The sequence below is a fragment of the Nymphalis io genome, chromosome 14 (genome assembly GCF_905147045.1).
Source record: "Nymphalis io chromosome 14, ilAglIoxx1.1, whole genome shotgun sequence".
In the NCBI taxonomy this organism is placed as follows: domain Eukaryota; kingdom Metazoa; phylum Arthropoda; class Insecta; order Lepidoptera; family Nymphalidae; genus Nymphalis; species Nymphalis io.
In genome coordinates this window covers 3,610,840-3,629,991 of record NC_065901.1, presented here as the reverse complement: position 1 = coordinate 3,629,991, position 19,152 = coordinate 3,610,840, and the positions used below count along the sequence as shown (strand labels likewise).

At 30.8% G+C, this 19,152-nt stretch overlaps 1 protein-coding gene across 2 annotated transcripts in view; it reads left to right on the top strand.

Annotated features, from left to right (window-relative positions):
• LOC126773426 (uncharacterized) overlaps positions 1-19,152 on the top strand; it is a 214,030-nt gene that overhangs the window by 43,870 nt on the left and 151,008 nt on the right. For both annotated transcript variants that reach the window (XM_050494380.1, XM_050494378.1), the window contains exon 2: positions 10,976-11,007. The gene's annotated coding sequence lies outside the window, so the exon portion shown is untranslated. The remainder of the gene's footprint in view (positions 1-10,975; positions 11,008-19,152) is intronic.

The following is a 19,152-nucleotide window of genomic DNA, read 5'->3' as shown; positions in this document are numbered from 1 at the left end:
TAAGCCCGTGCATGTAGTTACCACTTAGATATAGTACAATATAATTAGGACGAGCATTTGTGGAACGAAATTGTAGTTACCTTTTAATGGACTATGTTAAGTGGTTTGTTTGAAATTTTTATCTTAAATTTCATCAATATTTTCATATAAAAATGATTTTAAGATTTAAATTATATTACCGATAAGTGGTGTCCACCACCTATAGGCATTGGCACTGTAATAAGTATTAAGAATTCCTTATACCGCCAATATAACATTGGCTTGTTTCAGGAAGCCTGCGCAAAGTTCTACCACAGATAGAAGCAATTTAACATCGTTATATTAAAGATCAACCAGGTAGAAGTCAATATAATACAATGATATTATTAAAAACAACAACTATGATCTCGTTAAAATCTGGCTGTGACCCAGAATTTTTTTATCATGTTTAAAGTTTATTGTGCGGTAAATTCGAATGGTGGCAAATATAAAACTGTCAACAGATCACCAAGAAAACTGCCGCGATATTTCACTCACACGCCTCTGCAGTCTAGACTAGAACGCACAGAGGACTTTCCGATGATAAATTTCATATTTTATTATCTTTATATTATATTTCTGATAACTTCATCACATTTAATGACATTTGTATGGATAGTAACTTATTTACGCAATAAACATGTGAAACTAGCCTGTAAAAACGGCAAACATCATAATAAACTCGGATACTCGGATAATTTATTGTGCGTTTTCAAAATTCGGACATTTGTTTTAAGAGTGTATTAAAAACGCGTGCCGCGTTAGCGTTTGTTTTTGTTTTAATGATTCTTAATTTTGATATAGAATTAACATTTTTTCGAGTCTAGCCAAGGTATTTAATATATGAACTGATAGCCAGACAAATTTCATTATTCTAGATTTATACGAGTAGACATAGCGATCCGTTGAAGTGAAGTTTCTTAAGTCCACACTAATCACAGCATTAAATTATTTCAAAATAAAATCTCTTAAATTAGCACTTTACTAAAAAACAAACTTTCACCAAATAACAGTATATAAAAAATAATTCCCTTCGATTTTCAAAAATGAATGCAGCTAGGTTGTTATCTTTTGACATTCACTCTAATTTTTCAGTACACGTAGCGCTATCTGTCAACTACACGCGATTTGTAGTGGCTAATTCACCGAATCTTCTACTTGCGTTGGCAAATATATTTAATGTAATATATCGGTCTGGTATATAATTAAGCGATTGAATACTCAATCTTTTTTCTGTTACAACATGTGCCTAGAAATTTTTGCATAAAACCTATATGAAATCGTCTGTAATATATTATATAGACCAAACTTTAAAGCAACAGAAATGTTAGATATATCACCGGATTACTTAAGTGTTTTTTTTACTCGATTTTATGTATAAAAATGTAGGCAGCAATTCTGCTTTGATCAGTAAGCTTTATATTATTTAATTTTATGAGTTGTCGATTATGAATCTAAAAATTATTTCTAATAGGTCCCTTATGTCTAAGCCGGAATGTTCAACGAGACCAGAGGGTTACTGATTTTCTTAAGTCAAATCAAAGCCTCGTATTATCCGATTTCGTTTTAGAATAACTATGCTCAATTCGTTATAATATAATATATGTTCATTGTAGGTATGTATATATTATGAATGTTATTTTTTGATTTTGATTGGAATTAGATATCTTTTCTTTCAGTAGAAAAAACACGTATTCTGAAATTTTTCTAAACATTTACCAAACAAAATAAAATCTGAAATCAAGTCCTTTCATCTATGGTCATGACTGCCATATGACAAATGGCGATCAAGGGAAATTTAAGTAATAGTTCTAGTGAATATGAAATCTGGTCCTTGAAAAATATAAAATAAGTACCTAAACATATTTCGCGGCAGACAGTTTATATAAGACGATTGGCGCTTGAAAAGAAATATAACGCCATAAATCGTTTTAGCTTCTTTGACGCTGATTTTGCTGGCTAATTGTAATAAAGTGTTTGTTGGATATTATTCAATGTCAGGAATAAATAAAAATGATGTAAACATATATTGAAGTAGTGTACATAGCCTGTAACATTTATTTAGTCGGTACTACAGTTTCTGTTTCGCCTGCGTATTCATTTGCTACTTAAAAGCTATATTAAATATATTTATGGTTATTTTATTTTAACTTATTTAAAAGATGTGTTATTTTCTTACTTCAATAAGCGTAAAAAAGTTTTTCTAATATAATGTGTTAAATCGGTAGACCGTATAACCAAACGTGTCGCTCCGTGGTTAAGGGTGTCAAAAACAATTTTTAGGTGGTACATAATTATTGTTTGATTTTTATAAATGTCGTATTTATTATTTATATAATACTAACTGAAATGTAATTTATCTGAAGTGAAATCGTCGACCAAAAAGGTGCTGAAAGACGAACTCACTCTACCCAGACTAAGGGCCAGGGCCGGCGATATTGAGTTATGTAAATATAATATTATAATTATAATTATAATATATGCGCTTAGTTTGCTACGCAGACAAAGGTACCAGCTAGCTTAAATAATTGTAAATAACTAGTTAATTATTGATCGAGTTAATTTACACATATATAATCCACGAGCATGTCGTTTTATGTAAATAACATAATATCGAAACTTGTATCACCATAAAGATTAAATTTATTCATAATTTGAACAAAATGTGAATGATTAAGTTTGTAAATGTGATTAATTGCACTATACGATAAACAAATTGAGTGCGCTGCTATGTATAAAATAATAATACGGTTTGCAGAATGTTATAAATTAAGCTTGATGATAAAATTTGATATTACAGGAGATCATGATAGAGATCATCACCATTTACACTGATGGAATAAAGCGCTACATCGCTTTCGAATGGCTAATATCCTAATGTTTTATTCACAGGACTTCTCCTCAATTGTATTTTATATATGAGGAGACTTTAAAATAATAATATAATTTACCTATACATAAAAAATGTCATGCTTTTCCAAAAAAATGGTAATAAATGTAATAAATGAAATAACTTATTTTATAGTATAAATGATCATAAAAAATATTCTAAACTCCATTATGTTATGAGTGTCAATCAGTTATTACTATTACGAAGATAATGTGCTCAGGAAAAAATCCTGTCTACTCTATAGCAATACGAAGTATATAATACAAAAAATAGACTATTTGCATTAAATGTAAATTATTATACAATCTTAACTACAAAATCCTTGCAAATCATTAAGTATATTAACTATAAATAAACTTCTTATGATATTTACGATCAACTATAATAACAAGACGTGATAATAAATTTAGAGAATCAAAGTTTTAATACTAATAAACTTTCTCTCATTATATAGCATTACAACAGTCAACTTAGGGTGATAGATTTAGAAGAGGCTTAAACAAAATTGTACTCTATATAAAATAAATAAAGTATAATATAGTTTGAAGGTTTTGTGACTTAGAGATAGGCTGTACAGAATCAATATTGGCTTGTTATTTTAATAATCGCTTTAACCTCGCTAAGGGTATAAAATATCCTTTATTTAATTAAAATATATAAAAAAAATATTTAGTTTTCTTATTTCAATATATAATCGAGTTTTATATTAATTAGTTAGAGCTTGATTGAATAGCAAACGTAATATATTTACAGGACATGTTGCTCGCCATTAATTATTGTTCTTTATTACTTGAAGCAAGCAATTTTCGTCTTAATGTTATTTTATTGGATTTACTTCAAAAATCAAGAGAACGTAACTTAATTTATACCTAAAATCGAGTGAAATCATTAAAATTTTCATGAAAACAAATAAAAGGTCAGAGAGAGGAATATTAAATCAATCTAAAGATTAAAGGCAATAAGCACATTATTTTATTTTTTCACACAAGATATTTTTTTATCTCATAAAATGAAGAAGTAAATACAAAATTATATAAATTGTATTGACTAGAATCGAACTTTAAGCAAGTTTAATTACTGTTGAAATGACTAACGTAGAATCGAGCGAATGTCAACTGCTATTTCATTTTCTCAACATATAATAAAATTACATTTTCAAATTTGCTAATTTTGGCTTAGCAAGACTAGTTATTAAACTTACATATATGATAATGAAATTAATAGGCGATGACATATACTTGGTAGTGGCTTTTAGCAAACCCGTCTGAAAAGGTACCACCTACTCACCACTAATTCTAAAACAACGCTAAACAGCGTCAGTATTTTTATGTTCCAGTTTAAGCGATTAGTGAGTCAGTGTAAATACTGGTATAGAAGACATAATATTTCTTATAGCTCTAATGTCTATTGGCGGTGGTGACCACTTTCCATTAAAGGCCATCAGGTGCAATTTTTTAAAGGAAAAATACGTCTCTCCCTTGGAACCAACGTCACACATACGTAATAATTATTCACACATACATAATAATTATCAATACATCATAGTATTGATAATTATTGTCCTGCAATTCTAGTTCTAAGAAATTCAACAATGAATAGTATATTTCTACTTTAAATGAATTCAGTAAAACAGTGGCGTCGTATCTTTCATGTTTTCTTCGAATTTAGTATAGATTAGAAATATTATTCAAAGCAGATATTGAACTATTTCTCAAAAAATAAACTGTTATGTTCCTTATTTAAATTTTGCTTAATTTTAAATGAAAATCAAATTTATCTAGAATAAATATAACAAAACGAAAGTACACCTAAATCTTTTTTTCAATGGAGAATTAATAAATTAAGCAATTATTATTTTATTTTAGGTTTTACTATAATCTTATTTATGTGATAAAATAATTTCATTTTTACGACTAAGAAAGGAATATTATAGAAGAAATTTTAAGACATATTTCGAGCAAATCGCAAAGTCAAAGTCGAACCTGATTAACAATTTGTACAAGTATTTGTTTACAAAACTTACTACTTTAAATGCCGCTTCATGTAGAATAAAATATGTATCAGACCTATACAATCTGACCCATCTACGCCTTTATAATCTATGATCAAATACCCGCAGACATGTTGGATCCCTCCATATATCAATCACAAGCGATCCGCCGACATTTATTTACAACTTCACGTATTTTGACCCATGTCTATTTTCGATTGAGTAAATCCGTGAACGTATTTGGGCTGTTTTTGTTGATGGTTAATGTTTGGTACCGGTTGGTATCATGTTTTTGTACGGTTTAGCAGCTTTGGATGTGTATCTGCCAATACTGATTTAAATATGTTATTTGATTCATGGCATATTGATCTTAAAATACAATTGCCTTGAGTTCATTTTCAATTGGCCAGTGGTTTTTAATATCTTGAATTTCCGTATTGTCTTTATTATTTGTACCATTCGAAAGGAAATCAAGGATATGAAGTTCAGTTTAATTGTTTTCTTAAGCTTCCATTTCTTCAGGCATTTTAATCAATATTTTAAAATAAGTAGTCATTTTAAATATGTTTTCTATGTCCCATATCTACATTTACAATGTAAAATGAGCCCTGCAACTCATATTATAAGCAAAAATAATTTTAAAGATCTTTATATCTGTCAAGTATTGTGTAACTGAAACAACGAAATTTTCAAAGAGTTTAGTTAGGTGCTTGCTATAAACAATTTAAAGATGAACATGAAAGAGTAAATTCTTTTAAATTACTTAAATATCTTAAAAGTTTGAATAGGGTGTGATAGATTGAGTTGCATCATGGATAACAGGAATCCCTTTGCAGTTCTCTCTCGTATAAAGTTTATTTGTTTAAAATATTTATATTTGCAATCTCAAAGCTTCCTCAAGCACTAAACGTCAAATTCTAAACTTATCCTGGGGTATTTACTTTCTCTGTTGCGTAAGCGCTGCGAAAATTCAACACTTCGTAACCTTTGTGTACAGTTGTGTCAGAAATGTCTGCAGATCAAAAGAAGACTACATATAGAGAAGATACTTCAGTGTATGTCTGTTTGTGTTTGGAACTGACGCTTTTGTTTATGATCTGTCGCAACGTACCCGTGGTTGGTCGTCTGTTCAGAGAATTATTAAGCAAGTTTTCTGTTTGGTTAAAACAAATTCGTTGCAATATATAACGAATTCTTTCATATATATTAGAATTTTGTGCTTAAAAATTACGTTTTTAATAATTTAAATTAGTAAGATCTTTAGCATTACTAAAAGGAAAGTAACGTAAGTGTAAGTCCCATTGCTGGACAAACGCTTATTCTTGAGGAAAGGTTTGGAGCCAATTTCATTACGCTATTCAAATGTGGGTTGTGTTCCACACATGGAGCAAAATTTTATTTAAAGCACACAGTTTTCTTCATAATGTTTTACTTCACCATGTAAAAAATTATCAACGCAAATTAAGCACTTGAAACTCAGTAGTGCTGCTTGTGTTTGTTAGTGTTGTTTAAACTCGTAATCTCGGTTTAGGTTTACGTTTTTTTGGCCACTAGGTCACCTCAGCTTGTTCACTATTTTTATTTAATCTCACAGTTTATACATCAAACAACTGATTCAGCAGAAGTCTTTGCAGTAGATATTTGCCCTAGTTTACAGTTCTGAAATTATTTTTTTGTAAAGATTTTCTTTGAGAATTGAAAAATAAGCGTTAATTTAAGACAAGTTATTGCGTCTATCATCCATCAACAGAAGGTCCACTCGCCTCCTCATTGAGAGCACTTAGAAGTTTTTCTATACAGAACATTATATAATCAATATTTATTATTACTATACATCATTCAAATTTAGGGTCGCTAAGCGAGCAATGGAACGCGCGATGCTTGGGGTTTCTCGGGCAGATAGAATCCGAAATGAGGACATTCGCCAGAGAACTAAAGTCACCGACATCGCGCGTAGAATTAGCTCGCTGAAGTGGAAGTGGGCTGGTCATGTCTCCAGGCGCATTAATGGCCGATGGAGCCGACACGTGTTAGAGTGGAGACCACGCTTAGGCAAACGTAGTGTAGGACGCCCTGTGACAAGATGGGCCGACGATTTAAAAAAGGTGGCAGGTTCGGGATGGATGCGGACTGCCCAAGATCAGGATGGTTGGCGTTCTATGGGGGAAGCTTTCGTCCAACAGTGGACGGCAAAAGGCTGAAAAAAAAAATCATTTCACTTTATAACATAATGGGAAAATAATTGGAAATATCTATTATGAGAAGGTCTGTCATCAAGTATCCGGTAGACATACATATGTGATGAATAAAAACGAATAATAAATTTCTTATTCTTTTCATAGTCAATAAGTTCGTGGCATAATTTATAGTCAAATATTAATAACAATTTTTCTATTCGTTGTGTTAATATTTGATACAATCCTATTTTTAGAGTTTATTACGACATTACGTATACGTAAATAGATTCTCAAACAAAGACGCATGGGAGATTTGAGCTCGAATTGATTAAGAGCTAAAAGTCAATATCCATAAAGTTCTTATGACTTCACTGTTGACATTAGTAAAGTAAATTTTCAACCTTAGCTCTTTGTAGTAAAGGTGAAAACGATAGATGCTGTAGTTTTCACTATTATAGCAGTAAATTAAGCTAAATTAAAACCTTATGGCGTTGCATTAGGCGCTGGAGTTATAGATGAAGCTGTAGGTGGTGAAATTGTTATAAAGGATGAATTAGTATTGGGCAACCGTAATGTTTACGTTGACCAAAACGAGTAGCGGTACTTAGACAAGGTATCAATTATTTAGTGTCTTACAAATAGTAATTGCTTTTTGACTGCTTAATTACAACAGTTGTAAGATTTCTCCTAGCTGCTCTTTAATATTAACAGAAATAGAGTTATAATTAGTATAGTTTGACTTTTAGCACATTTCAAGATAGCGTAAATAATTACGAAGAATTTGATGAAGGTTTTGTGTCTTACTTGAGTATTCCAATGTAGTAAAATGTCAGAAATATTTGTTTAGGTTAATTGTTAATAAAATTGTAAGAATTTGTTTAAAAACTGTTCCCTCTTTTTATCTAAAAAAGTAATTTATCTGTAAAAGATCGTCTGCTGAGAATCGGTCTCGGGGAAAGTTAGCATTTAACTCCACAATGCTACTCTACTACACGTTTTGATTTGAAAAACCGACCTTCAGATCAGTTTCACGTATATTGTCCATCTCTATGCGACTGGATATTGGAGTACTTTTTTTATTGACCAGTGGTATTTAATGCATCAATAAAGAGCATTAAAAATCTTGTAAATAGAATATTTGCTTCATTTATTTCCCGTAGAGCTACTTCAGCTGCTACTTTACTCTAGCTAATTTATTGATGGATCATTGTTATTAAATTTAGTTTAATATATTACCCTTTAACAATATATTATAACTAAATACATTGCCACGTGGTATTAAAGATTAACGATAATTGTTTGACAAACAACAAAGTTACCGAGAGCAAAAGCAATAATTCGTTTATTGATTGTGAGTCATTTGAAATATTTTGATTATTTGAGGGTCAAAACCAACATTGCTTGGAGCCTAGTATCGTGAGATATTACGTAATATATCAAATTTATGGGGACGTTGAATTGCTATTGTAAATTCTGAACCATTGCTACCATTCAATTTTATTTGTATAAAATAATTAATCAGTGATATAAATGATACTTTAAGTTGTTTAATTAATTAAAATTATCATAGATTTTCTTTGCTTATATTTATAAACTCTAAGCTTGTGATAACGTACATAAATTGTATGACATATTTCAATGGAGTAGAAGTCTGTGCGGTTAAAAGATTTTATTATTCTTTTACAATGCGAAGTATTCAGTCGCTTATCGAAAGTAAATAATCCTCTGTGCACACTTTTTTATACTTGACGCGAAATATTTTTTGTTAATTTTTATGCCGAACCATTTAGTTAAAAAATAAAAAAGATAGTGTGATGCTGTGCCTGCGTCATTATTGTATTTTTATATACAATAATGACACAGGCATAGTAACGTAGACAAAAATAAAATTTAAAATTAAGTTTATAGTTTCAAAACTTATGAAAGAATGTCGATGATAAAATATGACAAAAAAGATTATATTATTTATATCATATACACATAGGCAAAGAATGAGCAAGGAATTATATGTAGTACATAAGCTGAAAATATTATATTGTTAGCTAGTAAAATTCAACGAGGATCTTGGTTAAGATACTCAAAAGCGAGCGGTTTTTATGTGAACATCCATGATAATATAACGCGGTAAGACACAAAAGTTCTTTAACAATTTTTTATCCATACTTCGTAGAATGTGGGCGTAATCATATAAACTGAAATTTCTTTATCATAAAAATCAAAATTTTAAAGAAACATTTTGATTTGTATCACAATTTTCATATCAATTCAGCATAGCATTAGAACGTTTATTTGTATTTAAAAATAATGTGTAACTTTGTTGTAACGCTGCGTTGTAGAGATAATCTCTTAAAATATCGACAATAAAATGTAGTAGTTCTCTAGTAGATTAAATTTTAAGTGACTGTAAACTTAGAATTGAAGCTTGCGAATATTAACTAATAGTTTATTTACTTTATCAAGTAAATAGTGGTTTGATAACACGTTAAAACCACTGTGAAAGTAATCACTAATATATATTTAAAATTTAGAAAGTACGGGAAATTGTATTAAATATTGAAAATAATCACCATAAATGCGAAATAAATCGGTCTACGCAGCTTCGATTTGCATCGTAAACGAGCTCAATGGATCTCGCACGCGGACTCGATACTTATCGATTACAAATCGATATTTGTCTATCAACGCACGTATAAACGATTTGCAAGAGACATTTAATTCGCCCCATCCCGTTGTTAAACAGGACGGAATGACAAATGGAAAAAGGAAAGGCACCGTTCATACCATTTAATGTGCAATTTGTATGAATACCACTGTTGAAATGAGCCAATATTGTGACAAGTTAAAGACAGAGTCCGCTCGCGTATGCCAAAACAAATATTATACTTTCCACTCTTCAAGTTGTCTACAGTCAATTTTAAGCCTTAATATAAAGTAACAAGTCACACAAAACCCGAAATATGTACTTCAATATTCATTGATAGGTTTGTATAACAGAAGGTGGCGCCACTATCCAGTATGACATTGCGTGACATGTACAGACATTCCATAAGGCTTGGATATGTCAAACAAAATACTGCTTACAGAGTATATCGTTAAGAGCATAGAAATTAAAATATTCATTATGTATATATTTGGTAAATTATTTTTATTTTATCGAATATTTAATTGAAAAATAATTTCTTGAGAAATTATTTATTACTCTTAATACCTTAGCGGTCAAGCATCGTTCGACTCGCATTATTAGTTAATCTTGTACATATAATAATAATTTTTTGTAAAAAAAAATTTTTTACACATTTATGTTATATACAAAATTTGAGCCAAACCGTTAGAGCCGTTTCCAAAATACACGGAATAATTTATTATATATAGAATTGCTCATTTAATATCAAAAGATATATTCATTCAATTCAAGAATGTTGTTCGTAATATCTTATTGCTTCATTACGGAATATCTTGTTCACCAATTAACAGATAATTTTTGATTTGAAATTAACAATATAATGAATACAACAATAAAAATAAAAACACCTTACCGAGTGAAGACGGGTCTAAGTTTGCTATTATCAAACTATCAAGCAACTGACCGGTTATGCAAACAACTTTGCAAATGTGAATCAATGCACGGTGGTCCAATACTTGCATACACACGCCGACTACAGGCGACGCCCGTCTAGACTCACGACGCCAATTTATTTTATGTTTATTCCAAACGCACTACGAATTCCTTACTAACAAATACCTATGTCATTAGATTTTTATATTTATAACTCGAGTGATCGGAATATCGATTCCTTTTAATCGATTAAAGTTTACAATATGGCTATCTTAAAATTTATAAAGACTATATATATATATATTTTTTCTATACACTTTTAAAAATATTAATGTTTTTTACAGGTTATAAGCTGAAATGAAGGAGAGGATATTGTGTGAGTATATAATTATTTTTTTTATTAATTTTGAAAATATAATCCTGCATATTATTATTAGTTATCTTAAAGGGGTCTGAAGGTACGCTTAATTATTTATTACGATGTTCATAATTTTGTTACAAATAGGGTTTCTTATGTTTTTATATAAATATTGTATTGGATTAAGATTGATATGATGAATTACTTTAATAGTACTTACGCTACAATTGCCTTCCATATTGAAAAATAAATATGACGCAAAGCTCAAAAGACTTATGTACTGGTAGGAAATATAAGCTATTAATATATCCAACCTTGCAAAGAAGACCAAAGATTTGCTTAATGATAGAAATATCACGCCTTCATATTAGTAACAGTGATGTATTGTAATTAAATTATGCGTAAATACGTCATCAAAATTTCCAAAATAAATATATCTGTAACAAAAAAGTCAAGCTGTATTTTTCAACAGTACGTAACATTTGTTTTAACTAATCATAACAAATGGGTTTCTTTGATCGTATATGCTGAGTTTCAAAACTTTTATGCCGTTTAAATAAGACCTATTTTTGCTTGACGATACTGTACACTACAGCCGTAAATTGCTGAGCCTACCTAATGAGATTGCTTCGGTTTACAAATTGACGATAAATTATTCGAATTAAATAAAGTTTTGTCAAAGAAAATAGGACTGATGATGATCTAGTTTATACTTATAACTTATAATTAAATTGAATGTGCTGTCTAAAAACAAAAGAAATAAGCTGACACGTGTTTAAGGTTTAATAATGAAATAATTCATTACATTCTATTTTAATATATAGGCTAAGTGTATTAACGTTTACATGTAGCTTTATAAGTTTGTATTTAAATCTGTTTAAATGGTAAATATTCACACAATGCTAGGACCAAAACAAATAACGAATTGACTTCGTTAAATTATATCTTTTTATTTAGTTGACTGACATTTTTTTTTAAATATGGACCTTATATATCAGTACAGTACAGTACAGTACAGTAACAGCCTGTTAATGTCCCACTGCTGGGCTAAGGCCTCCTCTCCCTTTTTTGAGGAGAAGGTTTGAAGCTTATTCCACCATGCAGCTCTAATGCGGGTTGGTAGAATACACATGTGGCAGAATTTCAATAAAAATAGACACATGCAGATTTCCTTACGATCTTTTCCTTCACCGTCAAGCACGAGATGAATTATAAGCACAAATTAAGCACATGAAAATTCAGTGGTGCTTGCCCGGGTTTGAACCCACGATCATCGGTTAAGATTCACGCGTTCTAACAACTAAGCCATCTCGGCTTTATATATCAATCAATATTATTTTATTTTACAGTTTTCTCATGTAGAAGCGTCAAAGCTTAATTGCACTTTTTTAAGTCACATTCGAAAATAGTAGCTACATAGCTTCATAGCATGTTCAACAAAATACCCTATCATAATGTTAGTACTCACTCTAGAATATTTATCCTAGTGTATACTTGATGAAAGGTATTGTCTTTAAATACCGCTATGCACGTTTCTATTTATATACTTAACCTATTAACAGTTTTGATTTTAATTAATGCCTTACTATTTTAAATATATATATATATATATATATATATATATATAATAATCCTATTCGTAGAAAAATAGTGATTCAGTAATAATTTGATTTGTTTGATATTCCAATATCGCTATTAGTTCGATAGGGTGACAACATTGATTTATCAGTATAGATGTTTATTATCAAAATTATTTAAATATTGTTTTAATATATATTATAATATCCTCCAGACTGATTTCGGCCACGGCGGCCAATATCTAAAGAGAGATTAGTCAACTACGCAGGAGATATTATAGTGCACAAGTGTGTGCGCAAACACAGGTGCACTCTCTATTCCCTTACTCTCATAATCCGATGGGACGGCAATCCGACACGACCGGAAAAAGTTCAGGCGCAGGACCAACAGCTTTACGTGCTTTCCGAGGCACGGGAGTGTACACACTTCCAACTTCCACACTCCGGGCTGCGGGACCAACGACTTTGCGCGTTCTCTCCGGACTCTTTCCGGTCGTGTCGGATTATGAAAGTTAGGGAATAGAGAGTGCACCTGCGTTTGTGCACACACTTGTGCACTATAATATCTCCTGCACAGTTAGCTAATCTCTCTTGAAATTAGTCTGGAGGACATTATTAATCTTATACTTTCTGCAGATTAATCCCAGTAAGGAAATGAAGTAAAAATTATCAAAAAGATTATTAGTCGCAACACATACCAGCTACTTGAATAGAATAAAACCAGAAGCTACGTTTAATCATATTTACTTGCTAACTTTCCAGTTTGTTACACATTAAATCAGCATTTTTAAAATCCTGTTTGTGCATTGTTGATATAACAACACTTCTTTATTAATCCTGTTCCATAAATATATCAAGAACTAGCCACCCTAACTCCAAAAGCATTCCTAAGGGATTCGTTAAGTTTACGAGAATTCTGAGGCCTGTCTGAAAACGCATTACTGAAATTCTACCACTTTAGACATTGTCAAGTAATTATCAATAGCAAACTTTTAAAAGTTTTTATTCTTAACGAAATAAAGTTCAAGTTTGACTGATTGAAATATCGATAAGAGAATTGTAAAATTTGTATCGTGGCAATGGAATTGTGTCAAAAGATCACCATTGTATGAGTGTTGTTTGGTGTATTTCTGTCTTGATGGTGTCGATGTAAATGACAAGACGGTGGTATTTTTGTACTAGTTGTTCTTATGTCGACTTTCACTTTGGATGCCTTTGTTTATTTGGTTTTAATTAAGTTTTTGGTAGATGTTCTTTCATAGTAACAGCTGCGCGTATGTAAATCAACAAAATTTATGGTCACCGGAGTTTTAATTGACTTTCGTACTTTAAAATATAGGTTATAGATAAATCGATGGGTTTTTGGTTTATATTTTATACGAATTTAGCGCTGATGTAGACAATTTTTTTTTAACTTTTATTTAAAATGATGGTTTGAAATCTAATGTTTAAAAAAAACATTGATTAATAAGGCTACTTATTTGATATAAGACTACATAGTTGATAAGAAAGTGTAGAGTTGGTGTAGTTATCCGTTGATTGGTTTCGTGCACGACAAATAATAATTTAATTTAATTAATATAGATATGTGAGAGGTGGAATAGTGAGTTTCTTGCCGGTTCTTCTCATTAGAACTTTGTATGGGGTAAATGAACATGTACGGGGGACAAAACATCTCTGATACCACGATTAAAAGTAGCTTTTTAAAGGCCCACAGTAAAGCCGACCAGTAAAGGCATACAAGCGTATAAAGCAATCGAATCTCAATATCCAATAATATTATCTTGTAATGGCTATAAAAAACATTAACATTTTATTATAATTATTAAACTCCTACATATTCGTATTTATAATGCAGGATCTTGTTTGATGAATAAATATATTTATTCATTCATAACGCTTGGCGCCGAGGTACTTCATTATCTAAGGTTTAAGTATATTTATAGATTAATATTTTTATTTTTATTATAATATATTCTTATGTTTATTGATACATTTATTTGTCGAAAGAATAAAATCCTAAAAATAATTCTTCATGGCCCTATATTTAACCTAAAGTAAAAAAGCCGAGATGGTCTAGTGGTAAGAACGCGTGAATCTTAACCGATGATCGTGGGTTCAAACCCGGGCAAGCACCACTGAATTTTCATGTGCTTAATTTGTGTTTATAATTCATCTCGTGCTTAACGGTGAAGGAAAACATCGTGAGGAAACCTGCATGTGTCTAATTTCATTGAAATTCTGCCACATGTGTATTCTACCAACCCGCATTGGAGCAGCGTGGTGGAATAAGCTCCAAACCTTTTCCTCAAAAGGGAGAGGAGGCCTTAGCCCAGCAGTGGGACATTAACAGGCTGTTACTGTTACTGTTACTGTTACTATATTTAATCGTAATGTTTTTAATTAAAATTACTAAAGAGAACTATTTACAAAAAAAGTTAAATAATCTTCGGAATTGGATGTTGAATTGACCACTAAGAAATCCCGTGGAGCGAAACTGTACCTATGTGACGAATAAAATTTAAAGAAAGAGATTTCGAAATGCTCCTAACTAATAATATCTTAAAAGTGAAACTGAAACCCTATTAAGTTATTTTCATTCACCAATCAAAACTAAAACAACCTCGTAAACTATCTACCTAACTTCAAACTTTCTTCTAGAGAGGAGATATTTGTCTAGGAAGAGGACATTTGCGCCCTATTTATTATTTTACTTCTAAGTTTTTTTTTCTTAAGCACCTAGACGGATTAACCGTTAAAATCTTATCACAATAAAACAATATCGGAGTATGACTTTAGAAATATATTTGTTTTAACCACAAAACAAAAAACCAGTAAATATAAAAAATTAAATAATAAAAACGTGTCAACGAGTAGAATCCATATATTACATCAAAATTAAGCTTAGAAGCAAAAATATATATATTTATGTCCATTTAATAAGACCCGTGGTAGGTGGCTGTTATTGGCGAATGACAACTGGTCCCATAATCTAAGTTCAGATAAAATCAAATCGTTTAAGTTACGACCTGTTCCAACATGTCTTGGACAGACTTTAATGTCATTTACATTATTTATAAACGAGGTTTTTAAATATAAATATATTAAACTGCCTTTAAGATTATGATAACTACAAATACGGTTTCATTTATATACAATAATGCTAAGGACAGAAGTTTACTCAAGTTGCTTTGTTTGTCTACTATTTTTGTTATTATGTTTGATGCAATGTTTCATTCATTTATTATAAAATCTTTTTTGCCATAGTTTCGACCCAATGATGTGGTAGTAGCCTTAGGAATTATACCTACTTTTTATCTTTCTTTGTGTTCGTGAGTGCAAGTCAAAAAATTATCTATTTAGTGACTCTCTGTTGCAACAAAATTTTTGACTTTCAATTTATTTTATTTACAACCATAACTTACAACAATTACTTAATATTTCGCTAACAGCTGGATTTAGGAAATTATGTCCCTTGTGCTTGTGCTGTTACAAGTTACACTGGCACACTCACCCTTTAAGCTGAAACGTAGTGATACAAGGTATCAGTGTTTGAAAGTAAAATAAATTCACTGGTGGTAGGGCTTTGTGCAAGCTCGTCTGGGTAGGTACCACCCACTCATCAGATATTCTACCGCAAAACAGCAATACTTGATATTGTTGTGTTCCGGTTTGAAGGGTGAGTGAGCCAGTGTAATTACAGGCACAAGGGACATAAAATCTTAGTTCCCAAGGTTGGTGGCGCATTGGATATGTAAGCGATGGTTGACATTTCTTACAATGCCAATGTCTAAGAGCGTTGGTGACCACTTACCATCAGGTGGCCCATATGCTCGTCCGCCTTCCTTTTCTATAAAAAAAAAAAAATTGACTAGTGGATGTTATTTCCTGTTTATATAATGTAATGTATCGTAGCCAGAAGGCCTAGCCGTAAAAAATAAAATGACGTGACAAAGTCGTCCTGTTTGATAGCTATGAAGGTCATTATTACTAAAGAGTATCAACTGCGCGGGACATTTTACAGTGCACAAGTGTGTATACAACACAAGTGCACCCTCTATTTTCTCACTCTCACAATCCGAACGGATGGCAATCCAACTGCTAATTGCCTGAATCCTTTTTGCTACTGAGACTGTAACTGCGATAAAAATAAACAGAAGAAAACGTTTAAATTGGATGAAATTTTATGTAGTATGTGTAATTGTTGTTATTCTCGTTTGTTCGTTATTGTCTAAATTCAGCTTTACAGTTTTATAAGTCGAGTTTGTTATCGTATATCTTTGAAACGCTTTTTAATTTGATTTTATAAAAGTGAAGGTTGAAATTTTGTTACTTATCTTACCGACCAACAAATTGCTGCAAATTTTTTGATAATCGATAAAAAATCGATTTGTTCGTACTCCCACCGAAGACGTGTACAAATGCTTTAGGCGATCAAAAGTAACTAAGCAAAGCAGTTTGAATTAACAAACATCGAATCTTAACACACCCATAAATTCAACTTAATCGGTACCAATTGAGATATCAGAATTTTGGACATAAAATATTTTTACAAAATTGAACCCTATATCTTCGGTAATAACTGACTATATTAACTTATGTAACTTGGTCAACTTCGTCTTCTTTATCTGACGCCGATGCACGAGCATCTTCATAGTCTCGATTGATTTTAAGCTCAATATCATTTTGTTAAGTTTCAAATTTCAAATGAAACATCGCCATTGAAATTTGGTCCGAGAAGTCTTAAGGCGGTCTCACACGTCGTGATCGCTAAGGTACACGGTAATCATAAATCGAGGTCCAATAGTTAGCTCGCGTAGCCCTAAGGCGTGTGAATGAACCTTCAAAGTGGTTGCCAATATGTTTTTGCTCTTTTGCGATTTCTTCGTAACTCACTTACTTTCTTTTGAAGTTGAAATCTGGAATATTTAATTTAAATGATTTATCTGACACAGCTCGAAAGTGTTAGTGCTGTGAAATTTTCATTTCCATATTTCCGTTGTAAAATTTTGTCATATTTATTAAATTTATGGCTAAAATTCTAAAAAATCAAATTTATTTTTATATCTTTGTGTTTGACAAAGAGTTATGTTTTTTGCTAATGTACAATATTTCTAATAATAAAGATTTTTTATTATAAATTAAAAATCATCATTATAACAGGTCACCGGTTGTAGGCGGCAACCAATTCATAATAACAATACTTCATATTGCTGAATTCCGGTTTGAATGGTAAGTGAGTCAGTGTAATTTATGGCACAAGCGACATACAATCCCAGCTCTCTTGGTTGACGGCGGATTAACAGTGATGATGTGGTATATATTTTTTACGGTATAAGTGTATATGCTTAATGCTCACCACTTACCATAAAGTCGCCAATTTGCTTGATTATTTCCATAAAATGACAAACGCTAAAAATGGCTAAAAAGTAGAATATACTGAAAGGTTGATATTTAAGAAGTTTCCACACCTTTTGCCGATCCTGAGTATAGATACAGGCTTATCATAAAAATTCATTGTCATCGAAATTGAACCAGCACATAATGTTCTCAAGAGAAGATGCTGGAAAGATTTGACCTAAACATTCCAACACACTAAGACAGCAAATTAAATAAAAGTGTTTAATGAAGGTAGTATTCTCACATTATACACTAAGCTCGATATCTAAATGACGAGCCATTAAATATATTCAATTATATTAAATAATATGTTTCAGTTCATTGACATTTCCAATATCGTAGTTTGTAAACGTATGGTTTTATCGCAATCGTAAAAATGTCGTAAAATACGACACTAGAAGAATCACGTGCCATATTCCTGTTTTATGTTAAAATGATATTATGGTGAAAACTGTTTTGTTAATCTCCATGTGGCGTTTAGAACTATTTCAGGTCGTTAATGCTACAGATACGTGCGTTATGAATATCGAAATAAGGCTTTATGAGAGATGCGTTATTTTACACAATAAAATTTATGTTAAAGAATAAACTTCATCTAGTAATGTTGGCACTATGGAAACTATAAAATATATTCCTAACACTATCAATGTACCGGATATCTTATATTATTTATACCTGCGATTGCATTGGTTTACTCATTATTCAAACCAGGTGGTATCTACTCAATTGAACTTGCTATTACTAGTATTAAATTGCTACATCTCTTAAAATTTTTCATAGTCAAGACATTTGAAGTGCTTACTGATTTATTTTTTCTTTATATATGCGAAAAACTAGCTTTAACTTTACATATGGAATTTGCAATTTGTGTTTTTATAGATCACTATAAAATTCAAATATTATGGCAATTCGCCAAAGCGTTTAGGTATTAAATAATAACTTTAAAAAAAAGAAAATATATTTAAAATAACAATCAATTAAGCTTATTACTTAATAATTAGCAACTATATAAATCTAATATTTAACATTTCTGTTTATAGCTTAGTAAATTTATAGCTTATTAGAATCAGTGGCAGCGGACCTTTTATTAAATAAATATAAAAAAGCATTAAAATAAACTTTGTAGTAATTTTTGTAGGAGTAGTTCATTAACAAGTCTTTAAATAAATCACCGTCGATACAAAAT